Below are 26747 nucleotides of genomic sequence, written 5' to 3' on the forward strand. Positions count from 1 at the left end.
ACATTGTATTAGTGTCTCCATCAAAGTCTTACCTTCCTTGTTTGACCACTTTATTAGTAAACAAGTTTTCTCCTTTTAAGGTCCACCACCTTATCCTTGGCAAATAATCTCACCTTTCCTATGGTTCAACGTAATGAGACACATATCCATAACCACTAATCTATGTTGAGTAGTTAGTCTCTCCCCCGGTATAACCTGACAATCCTTACATAACAACCTATTAGTCCTTCTAATTAGAAAGAAAACTATTTGGATACTATAATGCTCACTTTTGAAGGTAACTAAAATCTTCTCTGTTTTCAAAGTATGTGTTAATTATAGATAAATCATAAGCCATAGAAAAATCTAAAATTGAAGTCCCCTCTTCATTCCTCTCTCCAAAACCATATAGTCCATTTACTTTATAGCCTCTACAATCTCTCCCAACATGTCCATTTAGATCTCCCCCTATAACAATCTTTTCTCCTTGACTGAAACCTTGAACTAAACCATCCATGTGTTCCCAAAATCTTATCTCCATCAGCATTTTCAGAGGAAAGACTTGGGGCTCCCTCAGCTATTTTCATGGTATAGAAGTAATATGAAGCAAGAAAGGGATTAGTCTATTACAACGCAAATATGTGTTAGACCTCTCGAATGAAATTGTGATGCTTGTATTTAAACCATAGTTGTCACGGCGTCACGGCGATCTAAGTCGGTGGAGGGGTGTCACGTCGATATATCGACATGTCGCCCGCCATGGCGTTGCCATGGCGAGCATGTCGACCATGTTTTATTTTTTATTTTCTCTATTTTTAATGTTTTAATAGATGTATACTCAAGCCATGTTTTATTTTTTCTCTATTGTTTCTCAAGTTTTAAGAAGAAAATTCAGAAATCGAAAGAAATCGAAGAGGGAAAGAAGAAATCGAAGAGGGAAGAAGAAATCGAAGACAAGAAGAAGATATCGAAGAGGGAAAGAGAGACAGGAAGAAGAAATCAAAGAGGGACGCCATGGCGACGCCATGACAACTATGATTTAAACCAGTTGATACTCCTATGGGTCCTCATCAGAAGTTTAGAACAAGTGATGTCGAAGATTTTGATTATACACACTAGTACAGGCCATTAGTTGGAAAGCTTATTTATCTAACTGTTAGCGGACCTGACATCTCGTTTGTTGTGGGTGTTATTAGTTAGTTTATGTAGTCATCAAAGAAGGTTCAATGGGAGGCAGCTTGTCATAGTCATATCTTAAGGTACTTAAAGGGGGCTCCAGGGAAGGGGCTCATTTATTGTTCTCATCAGAATGTTGATCTAGTAGGATTTAACCAATGCTGACTGAGCTGGTCTTGATAGGGATAGGAGGTCTACCACAGGTTATTGTCCATTTATTGGTGGCAATCTTGTCACATGTTGAAGTAGGAAGCAAACAATTGTGACTAGATTCAGTGTTAAAGCTGAGTATAGAGCTATGGCTCATACTGTAGCTGAGTTGATGCGGTTGAAGTCTCTCCATCAAGAATTGGGGTTTCCAGTTACTAAACCTATGAAGATGTTCTATGACAATCAAATGGCTATCTACATTGCCAACAACCTAGTGTTTCATGAGAGAACCAAACACATTTAAGTTGACAGTCACTTTGTGCGGGGTGTTGTTATGAAGAAGCTCATTGTAACTCTGCTGATTAGCTTGGGGATGATATGTTTACCAAGCCATTGCTTGGACCTGCATTCAGAAAAGGCTGTTCCAAACTAGCATAGGTGACTTATATGCTCCAGCTTGTGGGTGAGTGTTAAAGTATACCGTGGGGGTACATCTTTTGAGTGTACTATAGTGGTACCATGATAGGGGGAGTGTTCCTATCTTGATAGATTCCTTTGCTTTATGTCTTTGGTTGTTAGTAGGAGTTAGATTGTTAGTAGGAGTTGGTTGTTAGTTGTTATTCCTGGTTAGAATTTAGAATAAGTTTCCTATTCAGTTAATGATTGAATGTTAGAAACATTACAAATAAAAGGAAATAGCCCACTATAAACTCTCTAAGCATAGTCTATCGTGGTTTAGCAGCATTCCTCTCTTTTCCATCATCTTTATCTCTCCTCTTCTTCATCTTCCTCTGAATCTTGGTTACTGGTGCTATTGTTGTGTACTCTGTTACACATCCAATTCAACTTGGGGTGCGTAACCACTATACTTCTCTATGACGAGAAGTATATAGCATAAAGGAAATGAATCCAGAAAACAACATAGCTCAAATTCAAGATATGGATATGGTAGAGTAATAAGAAGATAGAAAAGAAGAATTAGACAATCCTACTTAGTTTTGATAAACTCCAATCTCAAAATGACCTCAAAAGACAACAAAAAGAGTGAAGAAAATTTAATGAAATTGTTAGGTTATAAATCAAATTGGGAGGGCAGAAACATCCACAAAACACGGATTTGTACATATAAATGTCAGAGCAATGGGATCTTAGTATGCTTGAAAAAGATCTCAGAAATGATCGAGAAAATGGCACTTTAACAATGTTGGGGTGGGCTGCAGGCAGATTGCCCAAGAACAGGCTAGAAGAGGGGGAAAAACTCTTAAAATAGTTCAAAAACAATAATGAATCAAGAAACAATACCAAGCAAGGGGAAATATCATCCCCCTCCCCTCTAAGTTTCCTAAATATCAACCCAATCACCAAATTTTGAAAAATGATAATGCCCTTCCCTACTTTCCCAAGATTCTATCAACCGTACCCTAACCATTAAAAAATGTCATTTAAGTGATGACGTGGCATGTACAAAATTTCTAAAACCCCAAAATACCCTTTATATAATTCTATTCCAACTTTACCCTCCCCTACTTTCCCTTTTGCATCTTCTTCTCCCATTTCCTCTTCTCTTCCGGCAGCACCAATCTCACCACCTACGTCTACCAAACTGACCTGGGTGTCTTTGCTCTCACCTGGTGCTATAACATTGTCGGCAAAGTTCTCCATATCGACCTCTGCTTCGACGATCATGACGAGGATCTGTCCTCATTCCGCCTCGACATCAAGCCCTTTCTCTTCTGGCGTAGACGTGGTTCTAAGAGATTCAATCTCAGTAGCCCAACAAGGAAGGTTGAAATCTTCTGGGATCTCACCAAAGTCAAATTTAATTCAGGCCAGAACCCCAGTCTAGATTCTATGTCGCTGTTGTCATCGATGGCGAGATGACTCTTGTTGTGGGTGACTCCTGCAACGAAGCTGACAGCAGAACCAGAGCAACAAAGCCAGCGAGATCCCAGGTTTTGATTCTGAGGAGGGAGCATGTTGTGGGAAACAAGTATTACACTACAAAAGCGAGATTTGGGGGTAAGACCAGAGATATCTACATTGATTGCAGAGTGGATTCAGGGGATGAACCCAGACTTTGTTTCAGCATCGATAGGAAGAGGGTTTTGCAGGTGAAGCGATTAAAGTGGAAGTTCAGAGGAAATGAGAGGATTGAAGTGGATGGGGTCCCTATTCAGGTGTCTTGGGACGTTTACAACTGGATGTTCGGTGGTGCTGAGAATGGGCATGCCGTGTTCATGTTCAGGTTCGAGAAAATGGACGAATTGGAGGATGAGATGGTAATGTTGCCGCAACAGCAACAGCAGTTGTGTGGGTTTTTGATGAATGGGTTCGAGTGGAAGAAGATGAAGAAGAGTCTGTTGAAGACGGGGAGCTCGTCGTCATCTTCGATGTCTTCAGCTTCGTCTGGTTGTAGTTCTGTGTTGGAATGGGCCAGTACAGAGGAGAGCGAGTTGCAGAGTCCATCTGGGTTTTCATTGCTGGTTTATGCTTGGAAGAAATGAAGGGCCTGATTCCAACTGATTCTTTTTTTGTTAATCCTTTGTTTCATGGAAGATTCTCTTCTGGGACTGGTAATACTTCGATTTTTAGATTCATTACTAACCCATTTATTCATGAACATAACTGAATAAATTGATGGCTTATCTCTTCTACTACTGTTAAGGAAAAAAATCTCTTTTTTTTTTCTCTGTTTTTGGCAGTGATGATTGCTTTTGATTTTTCATAAATGAAGTGACAGTTTGGTGTATTTGATTGAATGAGTTTGTACAAGCAAATACTGATTATCAGAATGAAGATGAAGATTAGTATTTGGTGGTGTAACCTGGTTTTGATTTGGGTTGTGTTTGTTCTCTTCTGTTTTGTGAGCTTATTTTCTTCTTCCCTTCTCTTTCATTTTCTCTGATAGGAGAGGGGTGGTGGCTCATGTGAGCCACTGGGCTGCTTCTCCATAATTTGATCAGATCTGAGAAGTCACAGTTCCAATTGAGAGACCAGATTTTATTGAAATAGTAAGGAGAGAATAGATTATAGAAAAGAATACAGGAAACATTGGTGCTGCCTGAGGTAGGCGGCGCGCCGGTGACTCCTCAGCTGATGGGTCAAGATCCATGGGTAGAGTGGATACAGCCGTGGTGGCAGCGGTGGTGGTGGATACAGCCGTGGTGGTGACCGTGGCTTCTAGAAGAAGAGGAAAGAAGAAGAAAGAAGAAAGAATTGAGGTTAGAGACGAGGGTAATATCGTCTTTTCATATGCTGTTTTAACAGAGTTAGTGATGTAAACTGGCTGTCTAAAACCAGCCGCAGGTGTAGGGATTCTTCCCTACACCAGCCTAAGTAACCATCGGGTAGGTGTAGGGATGAATCCCTACACTAGCAACAATCGTGGGGATTTTTAGTATTTGTTTTATTTTTATTAAGTTGTAATCTAATTAGGATTCCTAGTGCAAATCTGAATCCTAATTAGAAGCCCTATGTTTTATTTTTATTGAGTTGTAATCTAATTAGGATTCCTAGTGCAAATCTGAATCCTAATTAGAAGTCCTAAGTCCTAGTTAGCATTCCTATTTTGAGTCCTAGTCCTAGTTGGCATTCCTATTTCTATTTTGAGTCCTAGTCATAGTTAGGATTTATTTTATGTCCAGCCTTGAAGGCTATATAATGTAAAGAGCTCCATTGAGCCCCCCACGATTTAATGAAGAAGATTATTGCTTTAATGCATTCCACTGTCCTGAGATAGGCTGTGAAGGTGAGGCTGAGATAGCCTTCACTAGTTCACTATTTTCTCTCCTTCGAGTGCATTCAAGTTTGTCAAGTTTGTTGCTGCCGATTGTGTGAAGGTTCAAAGATTAGTTACTCAGATCTGTTCTCAGTCCAAGGATCCATCCAACACAAGTAAGCTTTCATCCCAACCCCCTAACCCTTCTTCTCCTATCCGTACCATCAAACCCTAACTCCATTAACCCTAACCCTCAGTTCATCTAATCCTCCATTCTGCCCTAACCGATTGCATTATACCCAAGCAGATTCTGGTTCTGGTTTTAGTTGGATTGACATCCATCTGGAATTACATTATTTGGTATCAGAGCCTAGCTATGGGTTCTCCAAAATCAAGTGATCCAACCACTCTACAGCAACTGGCTGAGATAGTCAAGGTTTTATCTGAAGATGTGAAGACCATCAAGCAACAGGTTGATGTACTGTCACAACAAGGTCCTACTGCACCTCCACAGCAAATATCACAAACTGAAGCTGCTGCTTCATACACTAACAACCGACATCCACGTAGGTTACCACAGAGGGTTCCCACACTACAGACACACAGGATCAATAACAATTCTACCTATGAAGAAGATGAAGATCACGATGGAAATCAGTATTACCGTGATGATAAGCATAAGGTAAAACTGGATCTGAAGGAATATAACGGGAAACATGACCCTATTGCATTCCATGACTGGTTGAGTGCTCTAGATGACTACTTCAAGTGGTTTCGGTTGTCTGAAGACCGAAAGATGCAGCTGGCCACGACTAAGTAAACTGGAGGAGCCAGAGATTGGTGGCGTACACATGAAGACAGGTTGATCCGTCGTCACATGGAACCAATTACTTGGGCAGCTATGAAAGAGATTCTCAAAGAGAAGTACTTACCTCCTTCTTATCGGAGGCGTTTGCATGATCAACTGAACACTATACGACAAGGTACCTTAACAGTTGAGGAGTATATTGATAAATTCAATGACTTACTCTCACGTACGGGTGTAGATGAGAATGATGACCAGCTTATATCCCGTTTCAAGTTGGGATTGAGGGTTGACATTAAAGACAAGATAGGCGTGGTTGAAATATATAATTTGAATCACTGTTTTGAAAAGGCCATGGATGCTGAAGATTTAATCAAGGCTGCCCCGCGAAGATTCACACCGCAGTCCGGTGATATTAGGAGAACCTTTACTCCTAACAGATCTAGTGGTTTCCCTACCCGAGCTCCACCAACTACAGAGGAAAAGGGTAAGGCCCCCATGGGTAGTCAAACACCTAACAAGTGTTTCCATTGCCAACACCAACAAGATGGTCATTATGCAAGGTACTGCCCCCAAAGAGGGAAGTCCAATTCAGTGATTGCAGCCACGGAAACTAGTCCAGATGTCCAAGTTTGTGACCCGCAGTTTAATGACAATTGGGCCGTTAATGCTGCTCTTGAGGGAGAAGACTATGATGATACTTTGGAAGACGAAATTTATGAGGTAAATGTAGTAACTCGCATTCTGGTTGCCGAATCTAAAGGAGAGGACTGGCGTCGACATTGCATCTTTTATACACTGATGGATAGCGGGACAGCAACAGCACAAGTGATCGTGGACAGCGGTAGTTGTGTCAACGTGGTTTCCAAAGCTTTTGTCATTGAAGAGAAGCTTAAAGCTGAACCTCACCCACAACCATACAAGGTATCCTTACTTAATAATGATACTTTAGAGGTTAATCAGCGATGCTCAGTGCCACTCAAGATATCTGGTTACAAGGAGAATGTCTGGTGCGATATAATTCCTATGATTCTGACTGATGTCTTACTTGGGAGACCATGGATGTATGATAACAATGTATTGACGGGAGGTACAAAAAATCAGTGTTTCTTTGACTTCAAAGGGAAACCACTGGTTCTCAACCCCCTCAATGTACCATTGATGAGGCCAAGGCTTAGAGCTGCCCAGCTGAAGCGACAACAGGTCTTGAAAACTATTGACAATAGACAGCCAATGAAAGGAGGGTCAAGCAGCAAGGCACCACATGCTAGTACTAGTACTACTAAAGCACAACCCATGGAGCAACGAATTCTGCCCCTGCCTCACCAAGAATTCCTTACTACAAGTGAAGAGACAGGGTTGATACTAGCCCTGGTCACAAGAGCAGTGTCACCAACCCCTACCACTATTCATCCCAAATCCATAAAAGATCCGCTTGATGATTTCTCGGATCTAGTACGCAGCGATCTTCCGATGAGCTACCTCCTATGAGGGATATTCAGCATGCCATTGATCTAGTACCAGGTTCGGTGCTACCAAATCTGCCCACTTATCGTCTCAGCCCTACTGAGCATGCCGAGCTCAAGAGACAAGTAGATGACCTGATTCTCAAGGGGTTTATTATTGAGAGCATGAGCCCATGTGCTGTTCCAGCATTACTTACTCCAAAGAAAGATGGTACATGGAGGATGTGTATTGATAGCAGGGCAATAAACAAGATCACCGTCAAATACAGGTTTCCTATTCCAAGACTTGACGACATGTTAGACATGCTCACAGGTGCTTCCATCTTTTCGAAGATTGACTTAAAGAGCGGATATCATCAGATTCGGGTCCGCCCAGGAGATGAGTGGAAGACTGCTTTCAAGACAAAGGATGGTCTATATGAATGGAAGGTGATGCCTTTCGGTCTCACAAATGCTCCAAGCACCTTCATGCGTGTAATGACACAAGTACTTCGTCCATTCATCGGTAAGTTTCTTGTGGTTTACTTTGATGACATTCTTATCTACAGCCACACCACCGAGGAGCATCTCGATCATCTAAAGCAAGTGATGAGAGTGTTACGTATAGAGAAACTCTTCATCAACCTCAAAAAGTGTTCTTTTAAGTTACCTAAGGTTATCTTCCTTGGGTTTATTATATCTTCAGCCGGGGTTGAGGCTGATCCGGAGAAAGTGCAAAGCATAGTCGATTGGCCAGTGCCACACACCTTGACAGAGGTTAGGAGTTTCCACGGCCTAGCATCTTTTTATCGGCGTTTTATTCGGAACTTCAGCGGCATCATGGCACCCATTACTGAGTGCATGAGAGAAAGTAAGGGCAAATTCCAGTGGACACCGGCTGCTACCAAAGCATTTTCCTTGATCAAGCAAAAGATGACCGAGGCACCTGTTCTACGGCTCCCAAACTTTGATGTCATATTTGAGGTGGCTACAGATGCATCCCATGTTGGGATTGGAGGAGTTCTCATGCAATCAAATCATCCCATTGCCTTCTATAGTGAGAAACTCAACGATGCTAAGCGGCGTTATTCTACCTATGATTTGGAGCTTTATGCAGTGATCCAGATTATAAAGCATTGGAGACACTACCTTGTGGGCAAAGAATTTATTCTATACTCTGACCATGAGGCCCTTAAGTATCTCCATTCTCAGCGATCCATAAGCAACCGCCATGCTAAATGGATCACCTATCTCCAGGAGTTTCATTTCGTTACTCAAGTACAAGGCGCAAAGAGAACCAGGTCGCGATGCGCTAAGTCGGAAAGTTCTCACCCTATCCACCTCTTCTACTCACAAGACAGGCATCGAACATATCGGAGATGAGTACACCTGATGTTGATTTTTCCCCCATTCATACTACATTACAGAAGGCGGAACGATGCCAAATACTCCCTACGTGATGGATATCTCTTCTTCGGGACACGCCTATGTATCCCTAACACATCCTTTCGGCAGCACCTCATTAGGGAACTACATGGCGGTGGCATGGGAGGGCATTTTGGCATTAGCAAGACATATGTTGCAGTTGCTGATTTGTATTATTGGCCACATCTTCAGCGTGACGTCCAACAGGTGATTCAGCGTTGTCGAGATTGTCAGCTTGCCAAGGGAGATAAGCAAAACACGGGCCTCTACACACCTCTTCCAGTGCCTCATGCACCCTTACATATCAGCATGGATTTCGTTCTCGGCCTCCCATCTACACGGGAGCGTCATGACTCTATATTTGTGGTGGTGGACAGGTTTTCGAAAATGGCTCATTTCATTCCCTGTCGGAAGACATTTGATGCCAGTCACATCGCCAAGCTCTTCTTCAAAGAGGTCGTACGTATTCATGGGCTACCCGAGTCTATTGTTTCTGATCGTGATGTCAAATTCACTAGCTATTTTTGGAAGACCTTGTGGATGAAGACCAATACCAAGCTGAAGTTCTCCACCGCCTTTCATCCTCAGACAGATGGGTAGACTGAAGTGGTTAATCGCAGTTTAGGCAATCTCCTCCGATGTCTTGTTCGTGATCATGCAAAAGATTGGCCTTCTGTCCTTGATATTGCCGAGTTCGCGTACGATAGTTCTGTCAATCGGACCACTGGCCGTACTCCATTTGAGATTGTCTTGGGTCTGCAACCCAAGCGCCCCGTGGACTTGCTTCCTCTTCCTCCTCATGTTCGTGTTAGTGTGGACGTTGATGAGTTCCTCCGCCACATCACCGAGGTCCATACCGACGTTCGCCGACGCATTGCTACTAACAATGAAGGTTACAAGGCAGCAGCTGATCGTCATCGCCGATACGTGGAATTCCAACCTGGTGATTTGGTGATGGTTCGTATTTCTCCTGAGCGACTTCCTCCTGGAACCAATCACAAGCTCCACCCTCGCAAAATGGGCCCTTTCAAGGTGCAACAACGCATTGGGACCAATGCCTATATGCTCGAGCTTCCTCCGTCTATGAAGATTAACAATGTTTTCAACGTGGCCGATCTCACTCTTTATGTCGGCCACCATTCGGACGACGGTGATACTGCACATGCTCTCCGCCTCCCACAGTTTACCACTCCGACTGCTGATGTCATTGAGAATGTGCTTGATAACAAGTTTACTACTATGCGGGGTGGTCGCGGCTATTACTCTTTCCTTGTGAAATGGAAGGATCGCCCTGATAGTGACAGTACCTGGATTCACGCCGACGACTTCAAGCGCCTTGATCCTGATCTCTACGAGCGCTACATGTCTTTCATCCATTCGTCGGAGACGAATGTTTTTGAGAAGGGGGGAGTTGATGTAAACTGGCTGTCTAAAACCAGCCGCAGGTGTAGGGATTCTTCCCTACACCAGCCTAAGTAACCATCGGGTAGGTGTAGGGATGAATCCCTACACTAGCAACAATCGTGGGGATTTTTAGTATTTGTTTTATTTTTATTAAGTTGTAATCTAATTAGGATTCCTAGTGCAAATCTGAATCCTAATTAGAAGCCCTATGTTTTATTTTTATTGAGTTGTAATCTAATTAGGATTCCTAGTGCAAATCTGAATCCTAATTAGAAGTCCTAAGTCCTAGTTAGCATTCCTATTTTGAGTCCTAGTCCTAGTTGGCATTCCTATTTCTATTTTGAGTCCTAGTCATAGTTAGGATTTATTTTATGTCCAGCCTTGAAGGCTATATAATGTAAAGAGCTCCATTGAGCCCCCCACAATTTAATGAAGAAGATTATTGCTTTAATGCATTCCACTGTCCTGAGATAGGCTGAAGGTGAGGCCGAGATAGCCTTCACTAGTTCACTGTTTTCTCTCCTTCGAGCGCATTCAAGTTTGTCAAGTTTGTTGTCCGATTGTGTGAAGGTTCAAAGATTAGTTACTCAGATCTGTTCTCCCAAGGATCCATCCAACACAAGTAAGCTTTCATCCCAACCCCCTAACCCTTCTTCTCCTATCCGTACCATCAAACCCTAACTCCATTAACCCTAACCCTCAGTTCATCTAATCCTCCATTCTGCCCTAACCGATTGCATTATACCCAAGCAGATTTTGGTTCTGGTTTTAGTTGGATTGACATCCATCTGGAATTACATTAGTTGGTCACTTAGGGTACAGTTGATAGAATCTTTAAAAAGTAGGGGAGGGCATTATCATTTTTCAAAACTTGGGTATTGGGTTGATATTAAGGAAACTTAGAGGGGAGGGGAATGATATTTCCCCTACCAAGCAATTGAGATGCTTACATCAAGTCCAAAGGCACTTTAAATTGATAAAGAATGACAAGAATCAACCATTTAATTGAGACTAACCATACAACTTGGAAAATAATGACAGATGTATCAATTGATAAAGAATAACAAGCAGCTACTAAAGAAAAAGGAAGTGGTGTTCATATAAACTTAATTTCAACCATGGAAGAAGAACTCAACCGAAACCTATCGAAACCACCGAGTTAACTCAGTTTCGCAGGTTTCTGAGACTAGTTGAAGGGTGATTTAAAAAAATCCAAGGTTTCGACCGAAATTCGATGGTTTCGACTAGTTTCGACCGAGATGTTGGTAATTTCACAAGTTTCGACACTTGTGCCCATCGAAACTTGGGGAAACCTGGCCCGAAACCAGTACAGATACTTAAGTATGCCAGTTACCAGGCCAGAAACCAGGACAGACACTTATTTATTCCTGATATCATTTAAGTAAATGATTTTGTATTTGTATTTCATTTACTTAAGATATTATTCATAAATAAGCAAATACCCCCTATTTGAATCCAATAAAAATAGTTAAAAAATCAAATTCCAAAAGGAAAAAAAGTAACCCCCCCCCCCCCCAATTCAAGAATAAAAACTAGATTTTCGACGGTAGGTGCAATTTTCAACTTTCTAATGTTGGGGTTTTTCTCAAATCTAAAAATTCCATAAATCTTAATATGATAAAACATTGCTAAAAACCAAAAGTGCGATAAAATATTCATTTGTTTTGATGTCCAAAAAAATATTTTCATTCAGAGCGATTTTGACAGCATTTACGCACACCAAATTAAGTTTGACCGGTACATAACTCCTTCAATATAAATCAGATTTAAGCAATCTTGGACTTGTTGGAAAGCTATCAAAACAAAGCTTTCTAACAAATCCAAGATTGCTTAAATCTCATTTATATTGAAGGAGTTATGTTCCGGTGAAACCTTTTTCGATACCATGTCCAAGAACAATATACAGTATCAAACTTGGATCAAAACCACAAGTAATATTTTAGTGTTCTCTGTGTGAAACTAATGCATGAATTGAGTTTAGAATGTCAAAAATAGGCAACACCATAAGAATCAGGGCAAAACATAGTTATCAAGGCGGGAAGGTGACCATGGCGTTTTAGAGGGGCAAAAATCAAGGCGACACAGCCATGGCGGCAAGGCGTTCGCCATGGCGCCCAAGGCGTCCAAGGCAACCAAGGAGCCTGGACGCAATGGCAACGCCTTGATAACTATGGGGTAAAAAAACAACTTTTGGGACTCAAAACCAAGGTTCGAGTTAGCCTAGAGAATGTCCTAGGTTTCGACCGAGATATGGTCGAAACCGAGACAAACTCGTTTTCTGGCTGGTCAAAACCTAGTCGAAACCTGAGTTTTAGAACCTTGATTTCAACAACTATAGCTGTGAAACGAGTTCAAGAATTGTGAAACTCAAAGAGAAACGAAAAAGGGGGGGGGCAACTAATAAATAACCTCACAGATAAATCCAAAAGGGTTGAGTTTTCTCCATTTTTCATAGCATTTGAATGAATAATTCGAGGATCCAAAGTAGAGTCATCTAATGAATCTTGACAATGAAAACAAATTGGGAAAGAAGGAAAGATATAAATGAGATGCTTTCTTAAAAACTTTAAAAGGAATGATCGAATTTCTATTTCTCAGCAACATTTAAGCAATGATAAAGATGATTGCATTGGAAATGGTCAAAAGAAAACCTGTGATTTCAAATGAGACTGCAAAACCTGAATGGAATAATTTCGTTCGATTTGCTTCCATTAGAGTTGACCAAAATCATGCCCGTACATTTAAATGCTGCAACAAAACCAATTCAACCATTAGAGAAGGGAGAAACCAAATATAAATATCAGAATGAAATCGAAGAGTCAAGAAATCATGTAAACGCAAAAGATAAATGACGAAACAGAAAGAGGCAGGGAGAGACCTATCAGATATTACAGAGAGAGAAAAAAAAAAAGTCTAATGCAGCAAGCGATGCAAAGGAAGGACCTTTTGTCGAACAGGTGGTGGAGAAACGGGTGTATAATGGTTGGGAAAAGGGAAAAAGGAAAAGAGGTGAGAAGTTAGATTGTTGGAAGGAGAGACATCAAATCCTGCGAAAACAAAGCGCTTATCCTCTTGTAGTTTGTTGTTGCCATGTCTTGCCTTCTCCGCCTTCTTCGTTTACGGGAAAATCACTGTTGCTCTCTACCATTCGTTGCTCAGGTTCGTTGGTTTCGGTTATTGTAATTTATTATTTTTTTCTTTCCCCCCTTCCTCTTTAGTCCTCTCCATTGCCTCTCTTTTCCCCTTCCGCGTTGAGCTGGGTTTGTGACTTTGTGTCCTCTAATTACGATTGTCAATTTGTCGATTTGTCGGTTTGATTTGGTTCGGTTGGTTTCGATTGTCTATTTTTGGATCAATTTAAAACCAAACCATTGAGGAAGTTTTCGGTTTCACTCATGTATGCCTTTTGCCTGATATCTTATCGGTTTTTTGTTATCGATTTTTAATCAGACTACTATCAGGTCCGGCCTGGTTTTGAATTTGCATATATACGTAACGAAATTAATGGGAAATTCCTATTGTTGTTCAGTTTTCAGCTTCTTTTCGGGTTACTATTGGTTCGGTCAAGGTTTTATTGAATTTCGTCTGGTTTTTTGTTTTGATCAAGGCATTTGACTTGGGGATCGAGTTTGGCCATCATGGCCCTGACTCGCCCTGAGAACCCAAACAAGGCATGGGCTATACCCTAGCTTTGAGGGCAGGTCAGGGTTGGGAATTTCTAGCCCTAACTCAGGGCCAAGCCCTGCTAGGGTTGAGGCCTCCGGCTGAGCCCGGCTTGGGCCAACCTGACCTTGTCTTCTTTCTCTTCTTCTTTGTATTTTTCTTCTTCTTTGTGTTTTCCGTTCTTCTTCTACACCCCAACCTGGCTCAACCCCTACACTTCCCTTCCCCCAGCCTAGCTCAACCCTACATCTCCCTTCCCTTTTCCCATAATCAAGACCAATTAGGGTCAGACCGGCCCAACCCGGCCATGTTACAGCCCTACATTTGACTGTTCAATTCAGTTTTGATTTCTATCAATTCTATAAAACCCTAAACCATAAAGCGAATCAATAAAGAACTGGGTTGAACCGAAACCGACCTATCGGCCTGACTTTGACACCCTTGCCTCCGTACATCCATGAGGATTATTTTGGAAAATTGATGAAAACGCGTCAGGAATTCAATGTCTTTTAGCCGAAATATTGGAAAAGAAAAATGGTGCAGTGACTCTCAAGTCAAAGTGTCTCTTTTTTAGCTATTCAATAAATTATTTCATGTACTTCACCTCACCGCCTCACGTACAATTCGTATTTACTTAAACAAGAAAGATATCACCACACCGCCTCACGTACAGTTCTTATTTGCTAAAAAAAGAAAGAAATCATCTACGATTTCTTTATTACAGCCAATGTGGATATGGATGGCGCATAAATATAAATGTTAAATAAATAAATTAAGTTAAATTAAGTATGTAACGTGCGTAGTGCCGACTATTTATTATTTTTTTTTTTTCCAATAAAAGAGATTTCATTCAGAAATGAGCTAGAATAGACTATGCGGCCGACTTTTGTTTTTTGCTTTTTTGGGCAAGAGAATGCTACTTGGTTGTATAGCCCCTGCAACAACGTAGTAGCCAATGAAAGTGTGCACAAAACAGGGTTTTAGAATTGGTATGGACTATGGGATCAGTTTCGGTTGATACTAATTTGATATCAATTTGAATCGCCCCTTTTCAATTTGGATTGGACAAATTTACTGTCTTTTATTTTTAAAATAGATTTTTTTACATTTTTACCCTTCATTTGTAGCGATCCACTGATATTGGATCAACTAATACTTGGGATCGAGGACTGTCGATACGAATCCAAATCGAATGATTCCCTCGATCTGCTATCGATCCCGTACAGAAGCATTGTTTTGGATAAAATTTTCGATTTCACTGAGGATTGAAAGGTCTTTTCGCACACAAAGGCATTGATTTGTGTTTAGGATTAGGAATCACGCTCACCACGCGACCGATTAACATTCTTTTTCCCTTTTTTTTAGAAAAAATATTTTATTCAAAATAATATCCATCCTACCTATTATTGCTTTGCAGTATGAAAACTTGGCAGCAGTTTTTGATCTCCTTCTCCTAGAGGGGATTTGGATCCTCTCCAATGAGCATCCTACCCAATGAGTGCCTAATGAGACATCGGTCAAGATGTGTGCAGCACAGTCCAATCGTCGGATGCCTTATTGGGCTTTCCACTTCGTGGAGAGGATCCCAATCCTATTGCTGCTAGTAAGTGACTTTACTCTAGGGTTGCGGTACTGGCCCACCAAAGAAGAAACTTTGTACTAAAAGTGGGTCCCACATGAAACGGATCAAACGAGTCTAAGATCAAGTGCAGGAAAAGGCCAATACACTGCTCTCCTAATGGAAAGACAAGGCGATGTGGGTCATGTAAAGGGTGTCAATCAGTTTGGTTCTGGGATTTTAGATCACTTTCGATTTGATTAGAATATAATATGTACAAACCCAAAATTGAATTAAAACCGAAAAATTGCACAAATCAAAACTGAACCGAATTGATTTGCTTTTAGTTGATCTCTATTTGATTTTTTCGGTTTCATCCCATCATGTCTTATTTACAACCTAACAAAGTAGGGGTTTTAGTGGAACAAAACAAACGATGTCAAGCCAAAAGCATCATTATTCCTTTAGAAAATAGTGGATGTAAGAATTCACAATCGATCATGTCCTTCAAGTCACACTTTGCTTTCTACCATATCAACATTGCGAGGTGGCAGTTTATCTGGGCCAGATGCCTCCTAAAGAGTAATAGAGGTGTGTGAAGGTAGGCTCGAGCGTCTATTCTTCTTTTGAGTATAATGTTATAAGTCTGTCTGATTGTGAGACCAGTTCAGAATAGAAATGCTAAGGGCATGTTTGGTAACGTTCAGAACAGTTCTTTTGTTCTAAAAGAACGAAAAAACATAAAAATGTGTTTGGTTGTGTGGTTCATTTTTTCGTTCTTTTAGAACGAACCGGAGGTTATTAGCACCAAAAGAACGTTCTTTACAAACCGTCTGTGAGACGGTTTGCAAAGAACAAGAACAAATCGAGATGGACAAAACCCGTGATTTTTTGAGACGACAAAGGAAACAAATCTCGCTCTGCAACCGTAGGTGAGATCTCTCTATCTCTCGCTCTCTCTCCCTCTCTATCTCTCGCATGCTCTGCCTCTCTCTCGCGCTGTTTCCCTCTCTCTGTTTCTCTTTCTCGCCCTCTCTATCTCTCGCACTCTCTGCATCTCTCTCTCTCGCTCTTTCCCGCTCTCTGTCTCTCTCTCTCTCCCTCTCATACTCTCCCTCACTGTCTCTGTGTCGTTCTCTCGCTCTTTCCCTGTCTCTGTCTCTCTCTCTCTCTCCCTCTCATACTTTCCCTCTCACTGTCTCTGTGTAGATAATCAGATAAAGCCTTACTCACTTCGACTTGACGACCAAGGGTTGTAGCTTGGCATTCGATTGTATCAAGATCATCATCAGAATAGTAACAGAGATCTGTCGCGACATGCCAGATAAGAACGCTTTGATCAAATTCAACATCAACACTCCAACCGAGTTCTTCTAGGTAATTATGTTCTGAGCAATTATTCAATTTCATTACCCATTTGCCTCTTGGATTGCGAAATTCAATATTTTTGAATTCTTCATCCATAGGATTGGTCCTGTCATTTATCATTTAATCTTTGCAAATGTTCAATAGAATATGATAAATTTGGAAATTTTGATGCATGAATTGAACATGATTGCAAAGACAAGGGCATTACTGTTACATTGCAACAACCATAAGGAATTTCCCTGTCCCTAGTGAAACCCATTCCATTCTGCATGATCAAAAGCAAAGGAGAACTCTGAAAAACTATTTGACTAGAGCTACAGAATCCCAATTAATGAGCTTGTATATGTGCTCAAAACACTGCTTATATGAGACTCCTTAATCTCTTCTTCCCATATTGAGTTGCTCCAGAGTACAGCCTTCACAAATCCTTGCTATTTGGCTGAACAGTTCATTCTAACTTTCTCATCAATGTGATACTAGTTTCTTGTATTGTCCATAATTTTAAACAAATTATATCAACCAAATGAAACTGAACAATGGATGCATTATGTAAATAAATGTAAGTTTTTATCCATGTCGAGCTTAATTCCTTAATCATCTTAGTTTGATGGATAGTATTTTATTTTACCACACAAATGAATGTTGAGTGAGTGCATTAAGGAGCTACGTACAAGCTATGGTCATACCAACTGCATCCCAATTGGATAGAGTGCAAGTGAAATATAGAAAACCTACAAGCTGGCTAATTAAAAAGGTTATGGTTTGACTGGGTCAAAGAAGGCTTTCGAACAACCTTGTGATCTTTCCTAAATCCTTGAGATTATTGTTATAATCAATAAAAACAATTAAGTTTTTAACATATAAGAAAGAAAATGAACTGCTGTAAAAGATAGGCAAACTCTTAAATCAAAGATAGTTTCTACTACTAGCTAGGGAACTCTGATGAATTTATTTGTCATTTGTACTCTTTGACATTTACCCAAAAAAGATTAAAAGTGTACTCTTTCACCTTTCGAGATCTTTTATGTTATCAACCCCATCTGTCATATGCGATCTTCTTCTTGTACAGTGAACAATACTGAATTATTGTTGGATATAAATTGTGTTACTGCTGTAACCATTTCCATGGCTACCTCAGTATCCATGAGATCTACTGCCAGCACTTCACTGATGCGCACCATAATAGTTTGGCTTCCACTTCCAGATTCGTAACCAAACCAATTCACTACAGTGGGCACACTACAGTGGGCACAGCTCCTGCTGCTTCACTCCCACTATTACCTTCCTCATGTCCAGCCCCATAACCCACCAAGCCTGCTTCATTTGCATCACAAATGGATTTTATTTTATCTAGAAGTAAATAGTCATATATGCTTTACCCTAAAATGGATTTTAGGGGTTTATCTTATATTGAGTTTGTGGAATAAGGCTTTTCAATTTGGTTTCATTTTGTGGGTCGAAAGACTATGGCTGTCTCTTTCTCTATTTCAATAAATCCAGTGGTGGTTTTGAAGTTTTAGGCTTTCTAGCATTTCTTTAATTATCTTACAATCATCAACTTTTCTGCTACATTTGTTCGAAGACTGGTTTTGATTCTTATTTGCCTTTGATTTCAGATTACAAAATTTTCTTAACTAGATTTTTGTCAGATAAACATTTTTGTTTTCTACACTGTAGGATCAGCTTTTGATTCATAAACTCCTGAAGAACAATGGCAATGTCTGGGGTCCCAAGGAGGGAGGGGAGTTGAGAGTTCATGAAAATATGGAGGAACTTGCCACCGATTTGGCTGACTATATAGCTGAATTATGTGAAATATCCATGAAGGAGAGGGGGTTCTTTGCCATTGCCTTATCTGGTGGTTCTCTCATCAGCTTGATGGGGTAAAAATGCTTTCCCTTTCCACAGCTTCATTGAGTGATTTTTTTTTTGTGCTTCTTGCGCCACTAAAATTCATCCATTGCAAATTAATTCAAAAAAAGAATGGAGAATATAATTTGGTTTAATATGTTGTGTTAATTCATTGACAACTTGATGGGTCTTTAGCTCAAAGTAGTAGAGCATTTGGAACATAAGCATGTTCCAAGAGGATGGTGGTTCGAGTCCACCAAGGCCCTCTTTATTCAACTGTTCATAGCATAGTCAATTATGCCACTAATCCACACAATAACCCAATTTTAATGGCATCTTTGAAATTTGACATCTTTTTATACTTACTTTGGTTATGTTAATGAGATATTTTAATTTTATGCTAAGGTTGGTAAGAGAAAATGATTTTACAAGTCTTTTTTTTGGTATAATTGACAAAGAAATTGCATTATTGTAATTAACATCAAATAGGGAAGAACAGGTTTTAGCAAACACCATTTTTGTTTTGAACGGCGTTCTTGAGACTGTTACCAAATGGTCATTTTCGGTCTCAGACCGCCATTCCAGACCAGAAATGCAAAAGAATGTTTCTAGTCAAGAACGGGCGTTCTTTGTTCAGACCGTTACCAAACGCAACCTAAAGCATTTACTTTTTTAGTTAGAGACCGTCTTGAGGCTATCGTGGGATCTGCTCAAGGAACTATTGGTTTAGGTAACTAGTTCATGCATTACTCAGGTCATTTTTTGATTTGAGGAGAAAGAATTTGGTTCATACATGGTCTCAATATTTTGGTTCAAATTCGTTTTAAGCGGGAAAACCTAATGAACCCCCCCCCCCCCCCCAAATAAATAAAAAATAGAAGGAAATTCCAACTTCATGAAGAAAGAATTCCATAATGTCAAATCTGGCTTTTCAACCCTTTTTACATACCATAGAAACTCATAGTAGGTAACTTTACACAACTCAACAAAGACACATGATTGTAGGGTTGATTATGGTTTTGGTTCAGTTTATACGAGTTATATTTTATTCGATTTGGTTTGATTCAAAGCAATATTTTTTAGACTACAACCAAAATTGAACCGAATGAAATTTCACTTTTAAAACCAAAATTGAATCATTATTTTTTTGATTTGGTTCTGTTCATTTTTAATTGACTTTATGATTCCAATTTTAAATTGACACTCTTATGCCCCGTTTGTTTATTGACAAAAAGGGTTGAGAAATGAAAAGTCGTAGACCCCACATGTAATTAGACCTGTAAATGGATTGGATACGGATGGGATGTAATCGGATTCAGATATTTCTTGGTCGAATTCGGATACCTCTAAACGGATTCCGATGGATTCGGATGTGGATCGAATTCGGATTTTCAACCATCCGTTTACACCTCTGCCTTTTGTAACCCGAACCTTCCTCCCCCTAGTGGATACAATTCACTCTCAATCCATAGTTTTAGATCGTGTTTCTCTTTTCCTCATATTCTAGAACCTGTTGAATCTTCAAAAACCCTCAAAATCATTATTTACTTAATTTTTTATAATTAAGTATTCGGATTCGAATTTTTATCGGAGTATTTGGATTTTTTTTTTGGATATCTCTAAACGAATTCGAATGCTCCGAAACAAATACAAATGCGGATCGAATTCAGATTTTCAATTATTCATTTACAGCCCTACATGTAATGGGGTCAAGGACCCCACAAGTAATGAAGTCATGAGGTAGCAAAGACAAGAAAACGAAAGGGTAGTAAAGGATAAAGTGAAATAATAATTTAATACAATCAATTTTCCCATCTTTTTTCAAAGTCATCTCATATAGTAACAAAGCATTTAATGCATGTTGTCTAACTTTACCACCCAGTGAAAACAAATAACTTTGGTTTTTAGAATTTTATGAAAAACCTTCAGAGTATCTTATCCCTTCATTCTCATCCCACTTTTTTTTCATCAAATAAACAGGTCTTAGAGCTGTGGCCTGTGGGTAGAAGAGGAAATAGCTCGAGGTGTTAATTTGTGGTTTACAATATATAAACAACAAAGAAAAAATATTGGTTCAATTTTGGTTTTCAAAGTGAAATTTCTTTGTGTTCGATTTTGGTTGTAGTCTAAAAATCGTTGCTTTGAATCAAATCAAATCAAATAAAATATAACCCGTATAAACTGAACCAAAACCATAATCAACCCTACAATCATGTGTCATTTCTTTACCAAAATTTTTGCTTGTTTCGTATGATACTTCCTTCGTTAATTTCTTTCGCTATGGGGATGGATTTACACACTGGTGGTGCATAATGGAATTTCTCATGTTGATTCTTCCTTTGTTATTTTCTTTCGTTATGGAACTCGGTCTCCTTATATACTTAATATCTCTTAAAAGTTCTAGGTTGATAGAAGGGCAATAAGAAGCCAAAAATAAAAAATAAAAATCGAAGTAGGTGCTCAGTTTTTTTGTGACTTTTGTTGCCCTTCTCGTTACTTATTCTTCTTTGATAAGATGGATATCATTGCCTATCAGGACTACTCCCCGATGCATGTAGAAAGACAGTGGGAGATATTGGAAAAGGAGTGAAAAAACCTTCCTTGTGCAAGTCAAAAAATGCAAAACTAACGAAATCATATCCTCATGAAAGCGTATGCTCCTCACAAAATCATATGCAACAGAAACGGAGCATATAGGAATGGAACAGGTAAACACAAGCCAATCACTCACCAAATATAACGTGAAAAATCCTTCAACATGAAGGGAAAAGCCATAAGGCAACTTTGAGAACAATCAAATAAGAATTACAATGTTTCACTTCTCAAATTTATGCCCAAGACGTGAGGTTACAATAAGTTTTTTTTTTTTTCTTTTGTATTCTCAATCTTGAAATTACAACAAGATTGAGAGAAAAGGCAACAACACTTGAAGATATTACACTCGTTATCTCACACACCAACAAGATGCCACTAAATCACCTCTAAAATACCAACCAATGATTTCTTCCAAAGCTTAGATAATTCAATTGATAAGCACAAACTGAACAAGAATGTGAGCATAAATAGCTTCAAGAATGACTAACCATAAGAATAAATCTCCTGCATAAACTCTTCTTCTTAACTTCTCAACCAAGCTCTCTCTCTCTCTCTCTCTCATTTTTCAAAGTAAATAACTATAAAAACCATCAAAACTCATTTTCTAAAGTGACTCTTCGTATAATTATAAAGACCATCAAAACAAATTAGTGCTTGCCAAATCACATGCACTTGACTCCACAAGAATTGGACCACATAGCCAATTACCATCATTACTCTACACTTAGCCCATATTTATTAAAACTACACTACCTTAAATTTCTTTCCTAATACTACCCTGTTTTTAAACTTTTACATATCCTTCTACCCTCATGTTTTTAAATGCCCAGATTGCCCGCCCTTTTCACCTAGTATCCTGCTAATCTATTTAACCTACCATTCTTCTTCTATTTTTGTTTTTTGTCATTAAAATAAAAAAATGAATGCACCCACATGCTTCTTCTCTTTCCTATTTTTTAGTCCATTCGTTTTTTTCTTTTTGTTTTTTCCTTGGCTGCCACCTTGTAGCAGGAGTGTAGCAGTAAAATTTTGTCCCAGGGGAGACACATGAGTAGACATGTATTTTGACATCTTAGGCCTTTTTTGGTATGATTTCTATTTCGGCAATTGTTTTGTTTGATTTTTTGCAGCTTATTTCGGTAAAATAGAAATCAAATGGAATAAAAATTTTGAAATAGATGAAGAGTTGTTTCAATTTTGAAATTGAAATTAAATTTTTTTATTTTTTTATGGAAATAAAAACATATAAAAAATTATATTGCTCCAGGAGGTGGAAAAGGAGGAAAGACCTCCTTCTCCGATAAGTAGTGAAAAGTAATGTTCATAAAATTATGTGATAGTTTAGCTAATTCCAAAAAAAAAGGTAAGGAATGCCTTACCACCCTTCTTCTTCTCTTGATGGTCTCACCACCACCATGCCTCCACCACCACCCTGTCACCGCTACCTCCCCACCATAATCACCACCGCACCTCCACCTCCACCTGAATTTTTATCGTATGTTGTTCCCTGATCGGTGCAGTTCCCTAGTGCCTCTCACAAGAGGAGGGTGGACCCCACCCAGGCAGAGTGTTAGGTCAGGTGCCCCGGGTGGGTCCCACCCCCTCTTGAGAGAGGCACTAGGGAACCGCATCGGTCAGGAACTGTAGACAATAACGATTCCCTCCATCTCCACCACCACGACGGTCACTGCCACCTCCACCACCACTACCTCCTTCTCGGCCCCAGACCTGCCCCCCCACCTCCACCTCTGGCCCACCACCACCACCCTCTTCCATAGAAATATAGAGATTTATTCTTTGAAACTAAACCACCAAATGAATTTCTTATTTTTGAAATATTTCAAATTATTACAAAAACAAAAAGAAGAAATGGTTCAGATTGCTGCAACTAAAACAAGTTCAATTTTATGACCAAAACTCTATTTATTGACTATTTCATGAAATCAATCTGAAACTAAAATAAATATCATAACAAATCTATCCTTAACAATGATGATTAGAGCCCAATTCCCTTCGTGGTGGCCAAATCGCATAAATAACCGTTTCACCCTTAGTCTATTTTCTATACCAACATTATACCAAATAGAGTCTACAACCCCCTATAACAATGTTATTTAATCATTTTTGGCCCTCGCACAAAATTTCACCCAAATCTGGCATTTTATGAAAAATGACGGTTATGCCCTTGGTAGTTTCCTTGATTTCTAAACCACCACATATTGAGCGGAAACTTTGTATTTTGTATCATATGACTATTTTGAGAGTGTACGTAAAGTTTTGTTCAATTCCGATATCATTTGATACTTTTTCTAAAAGGGAAATTACCATTTTTCCCTCAACATTTTTCTCGATATCTTGACCACCCAATGTGACCCCAGACCTTCTTGATGGCTTTATTTGGCCGGATAATTATCACCTCCAATTCGTACGAATTGGAGGGGACAACGATTCTATTTGGCCATATTAAGCATGCAATTGAAGTTTCATCCAAATTCGATCTTGTTTGGACCTCGATCGGAGTGAAACATTGTTTCTAAGAATTTCTTGGTTTTTGTGCTAAGTTTTAGTAAAATCTGACAAAACTAGCCATATAGATGAATCGATCTCGGCAAGTGCTTCGTGGCAATATGTGGCACATCAAAATCATCCATGTGGTTAAAAAGTTATTAACACTTTAATTTTAAACCATTGAAAATGTTTTTTTACAGAAAAAAATAAATCCAACGGCTTGGGGCCTGCCATGCATGTGGCCACACAGGCAGCCCTGCACGTGTGGCACCACCCAGCCCTCTTTGTGCATGGATCAGCCCATCCTAGGCCCGGATGGGAGTAGACCTAACCCATGACTTGACCCAACACATGCCCCTTAAAGCCCATGTGTTAGAACCCAGCCCATGTGTTAGAACCCTGTACGGCCCACCGGGCCAGATGTCTTGGAACTTGGGCCGGACAGGAAACTGGAGGAGATAATTTTCCAACCAAGGGAAGAGATTTAGAAGCTGAAAAAATTCATGATTGAAGCCCTCAGTTTGCTGTGCAATCTCCAACTCACGGATCTATAATACCACTTTCCTGAGCTTTTAAAAATTCCTAGAATAACAACCTTGTTTTACCATTTTTTCCATTTAGAGTGTCCACCATTAAAGGCGGTTTCCAGTAGCACTCTCTGGCCCTACAAAGTGCAATATATTGACACAAGACTCCTCAAGTCTCATGGGTTCTTTTCTTGAATTTTAGAATTTATTCCATTTATTATGATTTCTTAGATAAAAAGTGTTGTTTTGGCTTAAAAACATTCCCATTAATAATCCTGATGGGATAATATTCTGAAAAATAAATATATAAAATGTCTCTCACTATGTATTATGTGCCCTAATTTTCTTGAGTCCCAAATCTTTATATTTTAGACACTTTTGCCCCTGTGATTGTTTTATCAACCCATGAAATGTAGGTTTTGTGATGTAATTTAGCCTCTATCTTCTTGCTAATGTTAAAGAACATGTTTGATTTAGTGTGGTTTTTATTTTCTTTTCTTTTTTTTTTTTTTTTTTTTTTTTTTGAGTCAATTCAAATTGATGGTATGTGTTTAATTTTCTTTGTCTTCCTCCTATTTTAGCATATTAGAAATCATAGAAAATCATAGAAAGTGCATAAGAATATGAGATGTTCCCCTCACAGTGATTGAATTTCTAAACTCAGACTCATTGATTTCATGGTTTCATCATGTCTTACAAGCTTCCCAAATCCCCTTAGGACATAGATATCATTTGTTAATGTCTTATATACCAAGAAAATTTCCAAAAAATTAAAAATTAAAAATCATTTTCATCATGTTCCATGTTTCCAACAACATGATAAATCAAAAAATATTTTTTCTAAAAGTTAGCATAATTTTCCATTGTATTATATAATTTATGCATATTTATCATGCTTATATTCCATTTTTATAATTAGGGATAATATGCATCATTAAATTGCCATGCCATGCCAATGATGAGTTTCGGCCATCGCATTCCTTTTACATGACATGTCAGCATGTAGGATCATTTTACATATTTTTTTATATTTTATGGATGCCTATAATATTTTCTACAAGCAAATTTCCAAATTTACCCTTTATGTGTATTTTCACCAAAAAATCATGAAACATAGTTTTTGTTGTATTTTGATGCAAGAAAAATCAGGGGATGTTTCTCATGATCACATAATCTAGGCCATTCTCCCCTAATATGTTGTATTATCATGCATTAATTTATGCATTTCTTCGTTTTAGGACAAATCGATAATTTCCATAAACAAAAATCCAAAAAATATAGAAAATCAGAGAAAGTTATAAAATAAAAAAAATTAATGCAGTACATGTTATTCTAAATGATTTTGAGAAAGTTTTCATGTGCATACATAATCCGTTCAAATATTTTATGCATACAAGTTCGTTTTTCTGCCCTATAGGGACAATTTGGTAATTTTGCCTAGTCGAGGGAAAATGTGGATTTTGATGTTATAATATTAAATATTTTTTGACAAAATAAAATGCTTCAAAGCATGCATGGGGAGTTTTCCAACCCTTTTTGATAAAAAGAAGACTTTTGTCATATTTACTATTTTGCCCCTAAGGGATAGTTTAGTCACTTTATATTTGATCTTTGTTTAAGATTTAGGGGGTTTTTCATCATTTAATTTCAACCTCTCCAAAATTCGTATATATGCATGTTTTAATATAAAAATTTTATTTTATGAAGTTTTTGGTGTATCCCATGCATTTTTGCCTTATAAGGGTATTTTAGTAATTTTCTTATTTCTCACTATTATCAGATTACTTAAGTGTATTTGATGTTTTTAAGTCATATTGTAGTCATTTTGGACATCTTAGCATAATTCCATTCATCTCCCATGTATATTGGCCTTCTAAGGGTAATCTTGTCATTTTGATCAATTATATGATTTTATTATAAGTTGTATATATTGTCATTTCCCCAACATGATAAACCTAGATTGTATGTTTAATAAATCTTTAAGTTGATTTTAGGAATTTGGCGATAGAGTTAGGAATTTCGAACTTAGGTAATGCATTAATTAGGATCCATAATGAACTTAATCACCTAACTTAAAATTAGTAAATAGTATTAAGACATTAATTTTGATTAGCCTAATTAAGTTCATAAATCTTAACTAAGGCAAGTTAAATCTTTCAAAATCAGTTTAACTAGGTCCAAAATACATATAATCAACAAGTGTATAGCAAATAATATGGTCTAGAAAGACCGGCCTTCGGTTGCTAGGTGTCTAACACCTTCCCAGCTTGTAACGTGATACTTACCTAGAGATCTGGAATAGACGAGTCTTGGAGATAATTTAGTGCCGCTTTTGAGAAGGAGTGATACCATTCATAGGTCCTAGACCCCAAAGCTAAGTAGCAACTCCCTATCACATCACAACATCTTCGCTGCCTCTGTTGGGTGCATTCGAATAATTTTAATCCATCATACCTACAGTGGTAGAGCTCATCACTTGGATTGCAGAGGGTCACTAATGGATCATTGGTGATGCATAACAGTAAATTGAACGGTTGAAATGTTTAATGTCCCA

At 38.8% G+C, this 26747-nt stretch overlaps 1 protein-coding gene and 1 pseudogene across 4 annotated transcripts in view; one reads left to right on the forward strand and one right to left on the reverse strand.

Annotated features, from left to right (window-relative positions):
• LOC122652410 (vacuolar cation/proton exchanger 3-like) overlaps positions 1 to 12924 on the reverse strand; it is a 28562-nt gene extending 15638 nt beyond the window's left edge. For 3 of the 4 annotated variants that reach the window (XM_043846139.1, XM_043846142.1, XM_043846141.1), the window contains exon 1: positions 12775 to 12924. The gene's annotated coding sequence lies outside the window, so the exon portion shown is untranslated. The remainder of the gene's footprint in view (positions 1 to 12774) is intronic. The other variant, XM_043846140.1, reaches the window with a different exon arrangement.
• On the forward strand, positions 2872 to 3820 carry LOC122650830 (annotated as a pseudogene).
• Positions 12925 to 26747: the final 13823 nt, after the last annotated feature.

Source organism: Telopea speciosissima, chromosome 2 (assembly GCF_018873765.1).
Source record: "Telopea speciosissima isolate NSW1024214 ecotype Mountain lineage chromosome 2, Tspe_v1, whole genome shotgun sequence".
NCBI lineage: Eukaryota > Viridiplantae > Streptophyta > Magnoliopsida > Proteales > Proteaceae > Telopea > Telopea speciosissima.